General features: G+C 31.6%; 2 long non-coding RNA genes across 2 annotated transcripts; both read left to right on the top strand.

Moving 5' to 3' along the window:
• The first annotated feature begins 480 nt into the window (after nt 1-480).
• LOC132752589 (uncharacterized) lies at nt 481-4,884 on the top strand. Its single transcript, XR_009628833.1, has 3 exons — nt 481-786; nt 3,191-3,267; nt 4,734-4,884. It is a non-coding gene; the product is annotated as an uncharacterized LOC132752589 (long non-coding RNA).
• Nucleotides 4,885-4,908: 24 nt separating this feature from the next.
• On the top strand, nt 4,909-6,747 carry LOC132752588 (uncharacterized). The gene is made up of 3 exons (XR_009628832.1): nt 4,909-4,964; nt 5,657-5,810; nt 6,302-6,747. It is a non-coding gene; the product is annotated as an uncharacterized LOC132752588 (long non-coding RNA).
• The last annotated feature ends 6,226 nt before the right edge of the window (nt 6,748-12,973 follow it).

Genomic DNA, 12,973 nt, shown 5'->3' with positions numbered 1-12,973 from the left:
ACCTTGGAGGTAGGGATGCAGGTGTTGCGCATGACATATTGTCTTGTTAAAGTGACTATTTGTGCCTAGTATTTTGACAATTCCTTTGATTTATGAAAAAGTTATGGACCGGACACAAAATATACCCTATCACAGACTATGTTAATCTTTGACCTTCAAGTGTGACATTGACCTTGGAGGTAGGTGACCGGTTGTTGCGCATGACACATTGTCTCATTATTGTTATTAATTGTGGCAAATTTTGATGACCTTGAATGAGCAAGTGCGACTTGAACCTGGAGGTAGGGGTCTGGTTGTTGCGCATGACACATGGTCTGATCATAAAAAACATTAGTGCTAAGTTATTTCAAAATCCTTTGATAAAAGTTATGGACCGGACACGATAGTGTGAGGGACGGAAGGATGGACAGACGAACGGACGTGCCAAAAATTGAGGTTAATGTGCTTTTTGGGTCGCTGCGCTTGCGCAGAGCGACCCAAAGTTATAAGCTACATCTGAAGCTTACTGCAAACCGAATTTCGGCTGAAATATACATGCACGTAGTAAATAGTTCCGTATGGTCGGTAACAAGTTAGAAAATCCGTACCTTCATTCATTACAGGAGGGTTATCATACATTTTGAAATGTATCATGATGTCGAAAATTACAGTAAATTTGTGCTGTGTACAGAAAAAAATATCAATGCGCGATTGAATCACGTGACAGGTCATTGAGGTCAGCCATGTTGATTCGACTTTCGTCAGTACGTTAATTGATACAGACATCCAGGATATTTTGAAGAAATTGTAAGTTCTTTAGTAATTTTGTCAGTTTCCTCGATTAAAGAGGAAAGACTTTATGAAACTGAGCCACCCGTGTGATCAATTTTTGAAGATTTGTTTGTAACAGGGTAACGATTCGTCACCGTGACGATTCGTCTCAATTTTATAGTGACGATTCGCCCCACCTAAAATTAACATTTTTAAAATTCATTTGGACTGAAAAATATTTATGTTTTAGCTTTTTTTGCATTTGTTTGGTATTCCTTTCTATTTAATAGATAACAGATAAAGGTTTAACAGAACTAACTGTATAGTAATAAATTTATAAATTAATCTGGATTCTTAATCTTATTTGTATATTATAATATTTAATAATTAATAATAAATAAACTAGATAATAGATTGATGTTATAGATAAGTATCATACAGTAATATTGTTTTTATTTACTCAATCATAGATATTCGTTTCTACAAGCAGATTGTCATACATTGTATTTTCTATTGTTCTATTAATCTGATAAAATAAAAGAAATTTAGACAATGCAAAGAGAAAAAGTGAAAGGTGTAATATAATCTGGATTTAAGGGGTGCAGGGGAGTACTATGGAGCTGTAGGGGCAGGAAATCTGTGTTGAAGTGGTTATGGTTGTTGATTCTAAACCACTGGCCCTGCTGTTGGTTAGAAAAATAAATTGAGTTCGAATGGTTTGACCTATTTTTACAAACTTTTATTTTTCATACTGTCACCCATCCAATATTATCTCAGTGTCTCTCCGACAAATTAAATTAGTTACACTAATAATTTCTATGAATACTATTGACCATGGTATTTGTAGCATGGCATTATATAATGGCAGATTGGTGTACCAAAAATTATTGTTTATGTTTACAATGCATATCAAAGAGGAAAAATAGAATCCCTTAAGAACACCCAAAATGACACAATTGAAAATGTTGCAGGCTCGGTTTGTTTGAGGATAAACAGTACTGGAAAATGCAAGTTACTGTCCTCGCCCCCTAGCACATACTGGCTTAAAGGCCAATATTGGCCATAATATGCCCCAGAAATGATTTTAATTTATTTTTTCAAAAGCCTGTTATTTTTGGTGGCCAGTGGTATAACTTCCTAAAAATATACTAAATGGGCAATTATCTGAACCAACTTTTGACTCAGCTGTTGCTTTTTAGCAATCAGTATAGTTAAAGTGATTTAGTATTTTGTATGGAAGTCAAAAAACTACTTTGTTTACATGCAAACAGTAAGGCCTTACATGTTGTAAGTCTGTCCTAGAGGAGGTGTCTGATTATTTCTTTAAGGCTTTGGTTCTCACACTGACACTGAGTTCAAATACTTTGCCAAATTCAGTTTTTATAGTCTAATTATTGAAACAATCTAAACCAAAGTTTTGAAAAACAAAGAAAAAAAATTAATACACAGAATCTTGATGAACAGTATCCTGTTTGTTCAGTTCCCCCATTTTTTTTTTCATTAAGGAACGCACATTGTATTCTTTGGGAATCATACGCCACTTTTCATGGAATGGCACTAACATGTCACATTGGAGGTTCCATGATCACTGCCATAAAAATACACCTGCTAATGTTTCTAATTTCAAAATTTTACCATTACATGTTTAAATGTTGAATACTGCTTTAACCTGGTGCTATTGGGTGTGAACAGCAGCATGCACTTTCCAGTTCTATCCATGAACTGGCTCAATCAAACTGAGTCTGCAGCATTTTCAATATTGCTATTTGGACTTTCTTTTAGAATTACTGTTTCTCTTTATGTACATAATTACCTAGTATTAAGCTTTAAATGAACAAATAAAGAGACCACTAAGGACAAACACATATGCAACAGCTGGATTTTATTTATTTTGCTCAAGCATTGTCACTCAGTAATATTTGCCTGTATTTAAAGAAAGATTCTACAACTAGATTTTTATAGAAGGTAATTCCTGATCCAGAAGTGTTCTCCCACAAACAAGTGCGTGGTTCCCATTCTGCTCTATGCTAGTGCATACAAAAACGGACGATAGTACTTAGACTATGTATCATATAAAACTTTATTTACATGATGATTAGGGGATTTTCTAATAATATGAAAAAATTGTTGATATAAGAAAAATATATAATTCAATTGATAACATGGGATTTGACTGATTAATTTCACAAATAATCATTGTATTTTATAAACATGAATGATATTATCTGAATGGTAAATATGGTCAACATTTTACTTGCTTTTGATTTGTTCCAATAGTTTTGATGCATTGGCCTGTTTTGAGTTGGTATATATACATGTACATGATGTAGCTGATTTGACTATTAAGCCAAATGATTAATTTAGATAACTATAAGTTGGAATGCTTTATTGTTGATATGAAAATCATATAAATGTTAAATAAGAAATGCATTTATTTCAGGTGTGTGATATAACAAACTGTTGTGTGAGGTTTTTAATTTGACATGGTCAAGACATACTATGATAGTATTGTTCAGTGTAAGTTCTCTTTAAATGTTTGTTTATAATAAAAACCCACATTTATTTTATTGAGCTCTGGAAAATTTTGAAACACATATTTGATTTAGTAGTCAAAATTAAAAACAACATTACCCTCATGGAAGTATTTCCCGTACAAAAGCAGTATACCAGCTTTTTTTTGCAATAAATGCTGTTGTTTTTCCTTGTGTCCAGAATGATATGCACATACTGTTAAGTCAAATATATTTAGAAATACATTGAAAATTGTATATTTGTGCTATTCTTATTCTATTCTTCCTGATACATGTATGAATCAAAAGCTTGGCAACACTGTTCATTTTATGGACATTTTACACTGTTCAAGTAATCATTCTGGGAAAACAGAGCGAGTGCAAGATGATCTGAAATTTTTGGAAATAGGTTTTTTGCTGAGATCTACATCAAATAGAATATCATATAATTATTCTTGAAAATTATTTCCAATCCGGTCATGTCAAAAGCCTCAGTGGAGTCCCTTTAAGTAATTCATATAAGACATTGACCTTGAGATGACTGACCATCAAGGTCAAATACTGAATTTAACTTATTGTCATATCATTAAAATTTATTTGTTTTGTGTTCGCATATATATTTATAAGAAGAATTCCTTGAAAAATATTTTACCTCATTTTTGACTGTAAAAGTACATAAATTATAACAACCTTAGAAATTCAGCCATCAGAGGCCATTAATGCTAAAGGTATAAGAGTATGAGTCTGAAGTTTACAATATTTATGATTTTCTTTGGTTACAGAGAGAAACCAGTTTTCTTTTTTGTATTTTATTATATTGAAAAATGTATATTTGCTGTCAAGTTGTGTGTAACTAAATATGTAACTAGTACATTTTACATTATTTTCTGTTCCCTTAGTAATTAATCTATAGAATAAGAGTATAGGTAAAAGAATCTCTGGTAAACAATATTGAAAATCTTTAAAAGCACATATAATGTGTCAGAGATTTTGTAATTTTGTAATTCTTTAGAAAGATCAAACATGTGTTCAATAATGTTTTAATGATGTATTTACTATTTAGAGCATTGTAAATGTTTAACAACTGAAAAGAGTAACACTGAACAAACAGTAATTAATGTGTTGTAAAGGTAGCAAAATGTGAGCAGTATTATTTTGACTTCCATACAAAATACTAAATTAATGTAATTATACCAAGTGCCAGATAATTTCTCTACATGTACATGGTCAATGAAGTACATGTAACTATTTGAGAAGTGCAAAAAGATATGTAAAAGGAAAGTTTCAAAAATAATTTTTTTATCTTTTCTAAGGCTTAATGGACCTTTAAAGTTATTATTTAATATATATTTAACACAGATATCATATGTGCAGAAAAATTGTGGTTAAATGATATAACTTGCTTGTTTAATACTGATTACTTGTGCATGATCTTTAATATAAGACATTAAATTTTGTTTTGCTTTTTTTTAGATTACTTCTGTCATGTTACTGTTTGATAACAGTTAAGGTACAGTAGGTTCAGACAAGTTATATACATGTATACAGGACAAGACAGCTCAAACTGTCAGTTTGTTATAGCAAAAAAGTGACAGCCTAGAAGTCTTCATGATGATGATGGTGATGATCCGTAGTTTATAGATTCTTTGCAATTATCTGTAAGGAAGGGGTTTTCTGCTGCAGAGAAGAAAAAAATTCATGCAGGTTAGTCATTTTTTCAATAATTAATTAAGGTCTGTTGTTGATTGCATGTCAATAAAGGTCTTTCCTAATATCATAAGGTTCTAAGGTATGTCATCTTGTGGTAATAACTGATCCCTTAGTAATTAATTACGAGTAATCAAACTTTTTAAACATGTTTACTGTAATCACTTGTTGCATGGTGCCCATATGCCTGAAGTCCAGGATTTTGTGACAAAATATCATCATGTTTTACTATTAGATTATGTGGAAAAATGATAAATGAATGAATTACAGTTTTAGGGTTTTTCCAAATTTTCAACTTGCACCAATGTTGTTGTTGTACATAGGGTTTTACTATCTAATGTTTGACTGATATCATTGCAGACCTTTACTAATTCAAAAATTCATGACAAAGAATTTAAAGTTAGAAGTCTCCTTTCCAGAATTACATTAATTCATTGTAGGACTAGTAATCATACAAAAATATATATTATTGTAAACATGTTATACTAGAAAATTAAAAATTGAAATGTATGCTCATAGTGAAATGATCCATTCTAAAGTTAAATTTTTCAAATTATTTTTCTGAAGAACAATAACAGATTATGCCCTGCTTCTAGTTTCTTGTATTTGAACAACTTATGCTGTTTAATTGTTTTACTAAACCTTTGCGCCCACTTTGCAGTAAGACTAAACCTGCTCCCACTTTGCAGTAAGAAGTTGCCCACTCTGTTCAAATGAAGCTGTCTGAAGTACCCAGTAGACAATGTATTATTTCTGGAACAACTTAATTGAAGTGAAGCTTACTATGTGAAGGAGTTATTTCTGTATTCAAAGGAAACTTCAGCATACAGAATACCAATTGAGGTATAGTAGTCCACTTTAAATTTTTACTTTTATCCATCTAAAGAAAGCATGAGATACAAAAATAGGCGATAATAATTATTTTCCTGACATCAGAATACACTATGGTTCTGCTTGCAGTTAGAAGTGATGTTTCTATTCTTGTAAAGCAGCATTAATTGAAACCAATATTTGTCCTGTCATTTAATTGAAACTAATTGACAATATTCTTGTGTTGTTTTTTCAGCAGCATTTGTAAAGTTAATTTAGTTTGAATATCACACCATCCATTGCTTTTGATTTTCTTGTGACCAGAAACTAGCATTTTACATAGTGGTGTAAGCTAACTATGATAATTCATGCAAAGATATGAAAAAAAAATTTTTATAGAAGAAATATGTCTTCGATTTACTGGTAAATTGTTAAGTATGGAGCACATTGTCTTTATGATGTGGAATATATTCAGTGCCAGATAAACAATTACTTGCAACGTGACAAATATATTTTATTTTCAGATATTTGTAACTGGAATCCCTTCAGACGTTGACATAGCTAAATTCCACAGTTTCAACTATAAATGGACATTGAATAATTATACATTGGTTTTATTTTATACATGTATCTGTTAATATTTTTGTTTTCAAATAATTCCCAATATTGTTAATTTTGGATAATATATGTATAACTTTGCCACAATGTTGGTAAATGGAGGCTATTTTACTGTGACTGAAAGTAGTTCAGATATGACGCCTTATGATGTCCGAGGTTTATAGCCCATCATACAAGCCAAAGAGAGCAGATTTTTTTTCTGTGTAGATTCATTAATTTTCAATGTTCATAATTGAAAGTGATTCTGTCATATTTCCTGAATTTGTTTAATTTCCTTCCTGATTTGCAAATATTAATTATCTACTCTTTATTTATCACATTTTTCTGAGAAATAAATGTATTTCCCACAAAATTTCTGTTTGTTTATAGGCTTTTCAATCCTCATTCAAATAAAGTCTGGCTATCTTTTGAAATTATAACTTATTGTGAAATAATTCTAAAAGTAATGTCATTTTTTACTGAAAAGCATGTATATAGTTATGGTGTTAAATTGATTTCTGAAGGACAACTTATGAAAGGAAATGAAGTGTGTTGATACTTGCCATGTTAGTATCAAAAGACAGATTTAGTTTCAATTTTTGGTCACAATAAATTATTTTTGATGCCAGTTTATGCCCCTTTTTAGCTCGACTTTTTCTTTTTAAAAATAGAGGTATCGTAACAGTCATGTTGGCAATTGCCGAGGTTATCCACAAACTTGTATTTTGATCATATTACTTTTTAGCTCACCTGAGGCACAATGCTCATGGTGAACTATTGTGATCCTCCACCATCAGTTGTCGTGGGTCTTTAAACAAATCTCCCTCAGAAACCAAAGACTGCATAAGGGGCAGATAACCAAAATTTGCAAGGAATGACCTACAGTAAGTGCCGTTTGTACTTTTGTCCATTGCATCACTTGAAAACTAGTAGTTGGAATTCAATACAAAACTTCATACAAATGGTCAGGCGAATGAGAGAAAGTGCAGTGTACAATAACCATTACTCATCTGCAGTAATTTATAGAGTTATTCAATAAAACTTCATCAATGGTCACCACATTGAAAGGAAATGCAACATAGCAAGAACCACAACTTACTATCTTTAAATGCCCCACAAACATAACTCTATTTCAATTCTTTTACAAGGTATTCTGTTACATCCTAAATGTCCAAAGCAGTTTTGTGGGGGTATTAATCACATTTAGTGTAGTTCTAGTTTTTAACTGACATACTTGACTTATTGTTTGTGAGAATTTCATGAATCTCTCTGGATGAAATTGTGACATTGATAAAGTCATGTATTCACAATCACTGAAAAGTTTATCCCTGATGGAACACTTAATTACTAGTATACATATAAACAGAAAGATTTTTTCAACCATTTTCTTTCGATTTGTTTGAACTTGATAACTTGAATATCAGATTGATAATAACTATAATCCCCAAGAATGAGCATGTTTTCATATGCCTTATAAGTAGATGAAATTATCAATGCTTAGTCATTGTTAATAAAGGACTTGGTTATCTACTACCCAGCTTCTGCTTCTGTCAGTAGTGTACTCTTAAAATTTTATTATTCAACTTTCAATTATTATTTTAGGGATATAAAGCAGTTTGGTTTTCGATCTCAACTGAACCACGTTGAGAAAAAATAACTGTTTTTTAGTACTTTTGATAAAACCGTGTTGTAATTGTTTTCCATATCATGATAAATCATCCTGAATTAAATCAAATGGCAAATATTGCTCTTTCCTTTGTACTCAATCATTTCCACTTGAATATGACATGAACATTTTCAAAAAATTTGCAAAAGGACATGATTTGGCCTTTCAAGTGATCACCAGTAATATAATGTCATATAAATTTGTCAGCGCAAGCGACCCTCCAGTGCTTTCAGTGCTTTGATTCTTTGATCCTTATGTGGCATTTTCCCCATAAACCAGTAATAATACCACATAAACCAGTCGGTTTATGGGATTTTCTTCTTTTATTAACAAAAATTATGGACGGAATGAAGCTCATAGACCATTGGATGTTCGCCCGGACTGACCGACTGATGGACGGAGTCTATTTCTATATCCCCCTTTTTCTTCAAATGGACGGGGGACAATAAAGAGCTGAATAACAATATAAATTGAAAATAGTATATTATATCATTATTTTCATGAAAAAGAAAGATACATTTGAAAAATGAAATACCAAAAGAGAAAGCCAACTGTTCGTGTTTTTGTTACAAAAAGATTTGATATTTTGGGATACAGATTGAAGAAATAAAAGCATTGTCAAATGACAAAGTTTGATAACACATATGAAATGGAGTAACCTACCTAATAGATACAAATAAAGCCAATGATAAACCAATGAAAATATCTAAATGAAAACCAGAAAACTTAGATATAAAATTAAACTAGTTTACTTTTAAGTATGTTTATTTTGTTTGTGTTTGGTGAGTAGGTGTGTTCTAACGTGTTTGTTTTTGTGTTGGGTTTTGTTGTTTGTTTGTTTGTTATTTTATGTATTTTTATGTTCGGTGCTGTTGTGATGTTTGTTATGTCTTTTTATCTTCAGGTGGACAAAATATTTCTTATGTCGTGTGATGTTTCTTTTTCTTCTGTTTGGAATAAATGAATATGTGCCAGGTAAATGAATGAGGATTTACATACAGCAAAATGTGTTTATTCTCAGTTAAAAAATATTGTATGTAAATGTGAATGATTGTAATAAGATGTTTGGAATATGAAATAAATAAAAAGAAAATAAGTGTATCATACATAATTTCTTAAATAATAAAAAATTCTTGAAACAAAGTGATCCCTCGGAAACCTTAATCACAACAAAATAACATAAGAATTGCAGACTCGGTTTGATTGAGTCTGTACATGAGGGATAATGAATAAGTGCAACAACCCTCACGCCCCCTAACCATGAAACCATGAAAGGTTGAAAATGACATACCTACAAAAAAAGCGTGCGTGCTGAATTCTAGAATGACATTACGTTGGGATCATATCGATCGATCTGTCTAAGGAAATATGTTATCACGCTAACTACGACGTTCTTAACTACATTGTCTACATTGTCGTTTTTTACGAGGTATAGTCAAAAAGTTCCCGGACTCTTACGATAACTTTGTTATTTTGTGTATGTTTTTATAATGACATATATTACATTAAAATTTAGAGAAATCGCTGCATGAATATATAAGAGTCAATGATTTTCATAAATGTTACACATATTTAACACCCCGTTAAAGTTACACACTATATCACGTACGGATCACTTCGGTGACATCGACGACGCTAACGCCGTTTAAGTGACGTTCATATTCCAGAAACAACTTACCGTCACGTTCATGCTTTTTCAAAATAGTCCCCATTGTGTTCAAATCACTTCCTGCGCCGCTGTACCCACTTCCGGTAAATGTCTGCTTACCACTCTGGAGTGTTACCTCTCATTGCGGACCTCACAGCATATTTGATCTCATCTTCTGTATCAAACCTCCGACCCCTAAAATCTGCTTTCAGTCTAGGGAAAACACAAAAGTCTAAGGGGCGAGATCGGGGCTATAAGGGGGATGACGTAGCCGCTCATATCATAAGAAGTCAATTGTAAGGAGTGTCTCGTCTGTGCGGTGTGCTGGAGCGTTATCTTGATGAAAAATTAAATTTTCGATGTCGCATCCTGCTCGCTTTTTCCTGATAGCGTTCGTAAGATCCCTCCGCACAACATGTTAATAACAAATTCGTTTTATTTGAAACTACCACAAATGCGGCAAATTATAAAAATAATAGTTTCTTTCACTTTTTGTTATATTTTATATACCTTTCATCTTACATATAGATAAACATAGAAATTTAGTTAAAACATTTCATGCGACATAATTAATGCTTACCTTTTGATAGTACTCTTTGTTGACTGTTGCCGAACTTGGCACCGCATGTTGCAACGGCATACCCTGGCTATCCATGAAGAAAATATACATAACTTTCTTCGCCGACTTGCAGGTTTTCGCCTTCTTGGGGGGAGGTGATGAAGGTCACTTCCACACCATCGAATTTCGTTTACTCTCCGGGTCGTAAAAGTTCACCCACGTCTCATCCAAATCAAATCAAATCAAATCAAAATTTATTTATTGTCGGTATACATATATAACATTTTACAAAAACATAAGCTATGTATAGCTTTTGACCGACATACATGCATATAAACATAAAACTCATAAAAGAGGCACATTAAGATAAAGTTTGAAAGACAAATGGTAAAAGACAAGTTAAATTACTATAATGTGAGATGTAGACACTAATTGTATTAATTTAAAGTAAAATAATAATAATTAATAAATAGTAATGATATGTTAAGGATAACATTTAATTACTGTATCATAAGTGAATAAAATAATATATATCTGGATAAAAATGCGGAACATATTAGCACATACATAAAATAAGATTACATTAAAAGTGGGTGGATTCTGCTGATCTTGACCCAGGCCTAGCCTGGACTGTTATAAAAGAAAGGAAATAAGATATTGAAAATAAAATTAGGTTTTATAAATAGAAAATCCCCAATTCAAAATTTGCAAGAAGTGATCAGCAGCCTCCTCAATAAGCAAACTTCGCATAAGCTGACAATAAGCAAACAAAATTCAAGCGCACTGGAAAAATAATACATGTACATAAACATTTATGTTGAGAATATTAACAAAATTTAAGCCAAATGTGAAATAAACAGATACATGTAAGTAAGGAGCAAAACAAAAAAAGCAGGCAAGAAACAAAACTGAAGATGGAGCTAAACTATAATGCAGGTTTATTGACAGAAAGTACATGAGCAACTCTCTCCATTCCATGCACCAATTAAACTTTTAAATTGGTCATAATTCACTTCCATTATGAGGTGTTGAGGAAGTGAATTCCATAGTTTAGGTGCATAGGAACGAAAAGAGTTGCTGCCATAACTGGTGGTTCTTACCTGAGGGATAACGGCTACATTTTTATACCTAAAATTAAAAGAATGAGTTTTTATATTAACAAGATCATGTAAGTATGTTGGTCCTTGTTTATGAATAATTTTATGAATTTCGAGGGCTATAGACCCTTTCATTTAAGACCGTATTCAAGTTGTCGCCCTTGGATGACGTCATTGGGGGATATGGTGGACAATGCCGATACGATTAAGTACATTAATAGAGGGATATAAATATCTTAATCCTTTCTCTTGTAAGATTGGCAGATTGAAATTGTCAAGATTTTGTGTAATTGAATAAGTTATTACATAAAAAGGATGGTGAAATGAATAAAAATGTTTACTATAGTATGGTTAACGATTTGTTTTAATAGTAGACCATATTGCTGGGTAACTGATCATGATAACCATTTTCGTTAGATTCTTAATAATGAAAATTTTACCAGGCAGTTAAATCGTACCAACTTGCTAATACCAGAGATATAGATAATGTATCTATGTCGCTGCTAATATGCAATACCCAAAATATATTTTGAGTTTCAAAAATGTAAGGATTCTGTAGTTTCGAAAAACAGCCGCGAGCAAGATACAGGTTTATTAAAAATCTTTTTGATTTATGCATTACTAAGACAAAGAAAAGTAAGAATATTAATCTATGTAATTTTAAAAAAAAATGTAAAGGCATAAAAAGTAAAAATTCTTTTGAATGTACATGACTGTATTCTATTTGTGTCGGCAAAAAATGCATTCTCAAAAAATCGTACATCACACCAATATATTTAAGCTGGTAAAGTAATATTTTCAACTTGATACTTTTTAATTCAAACACTGCTTATCAAATTTTTTTAAAAAATCATAAAAAACAAAAACAAGTTGTGAAACACGTTCACAGAAATTCGTTATTAACTGAATTATAATTTTACGTATTTTTGACTGCAGTTGGTAGGTCTCTGGATCGAGTATCAAATCAGTAAGGCATGACCAATAAAGTCCCTAGGATGATCCAAAACAAAATTCGGACCATAAATATTTTGACAACTAACAAAAGTGACGTAATCTGATGTAATGTTATAACTCTAAAAGATGCACCCTGGTGATTTATGATATCACAGCCAAGTGCCGCTTGTATATACAACATATGCACCCTGTTAATTGATATGCCCAGTGGCGCTTATTTATAAAAAAAACAACAACATCTATTTATCTATGAAATAAGTAACTGGGAAAATGTCTTTATTTTCTATATAATAAGAATAGATTTTTAATAATTATCGTCTGTTGCGAATCTATAAAAGTCAATGCCACATGGTTTTCGTTCTTTCCGGAATATTTATAAAATTATATCCACTGGTTCTTTGAAATATTTTTATACGGCATAATGAAAACGAGTCAGTAAGTATTGATAGAATGCATTCTGTAATTGTTCTATTTTAGCTTGAAAAACAATCATTTAAAGACATTGGCAACCTTATTTTCAGGTTTGTCACAAATACGCCGGAATTTTCTAAATGACAGAAAATAAAACAGAAAACTAGAAAATGGACATTTGAATTCATAATAGGCAATTTCAGTGTGTATGGGCGTTTATAAAATATTAAAATTTGATTTAGTTACTAGCTTTTTATCCTGGCA

Source organism: Ruditapes philippinarum, unplaced genomic scaffold (assembly GCF_026571515.1).
Source record: "Ruditapes philippinarum isolate M1 unplaced genomic scaffold, ASM2657151v2 ctg8821_1_1_1_1, whole genome shotgun sequence".
NCBI classification, from domain to species: domain Eukaryota; kingdom Metazoa; phylum Mollusca; class Bivalvia; order Venerida; family Veneridae; genus Ruditapes; species Ruditapes philippinarum.
This window is presented reverse-complemented; position numbering and strand designations above follow the sequence as displayed.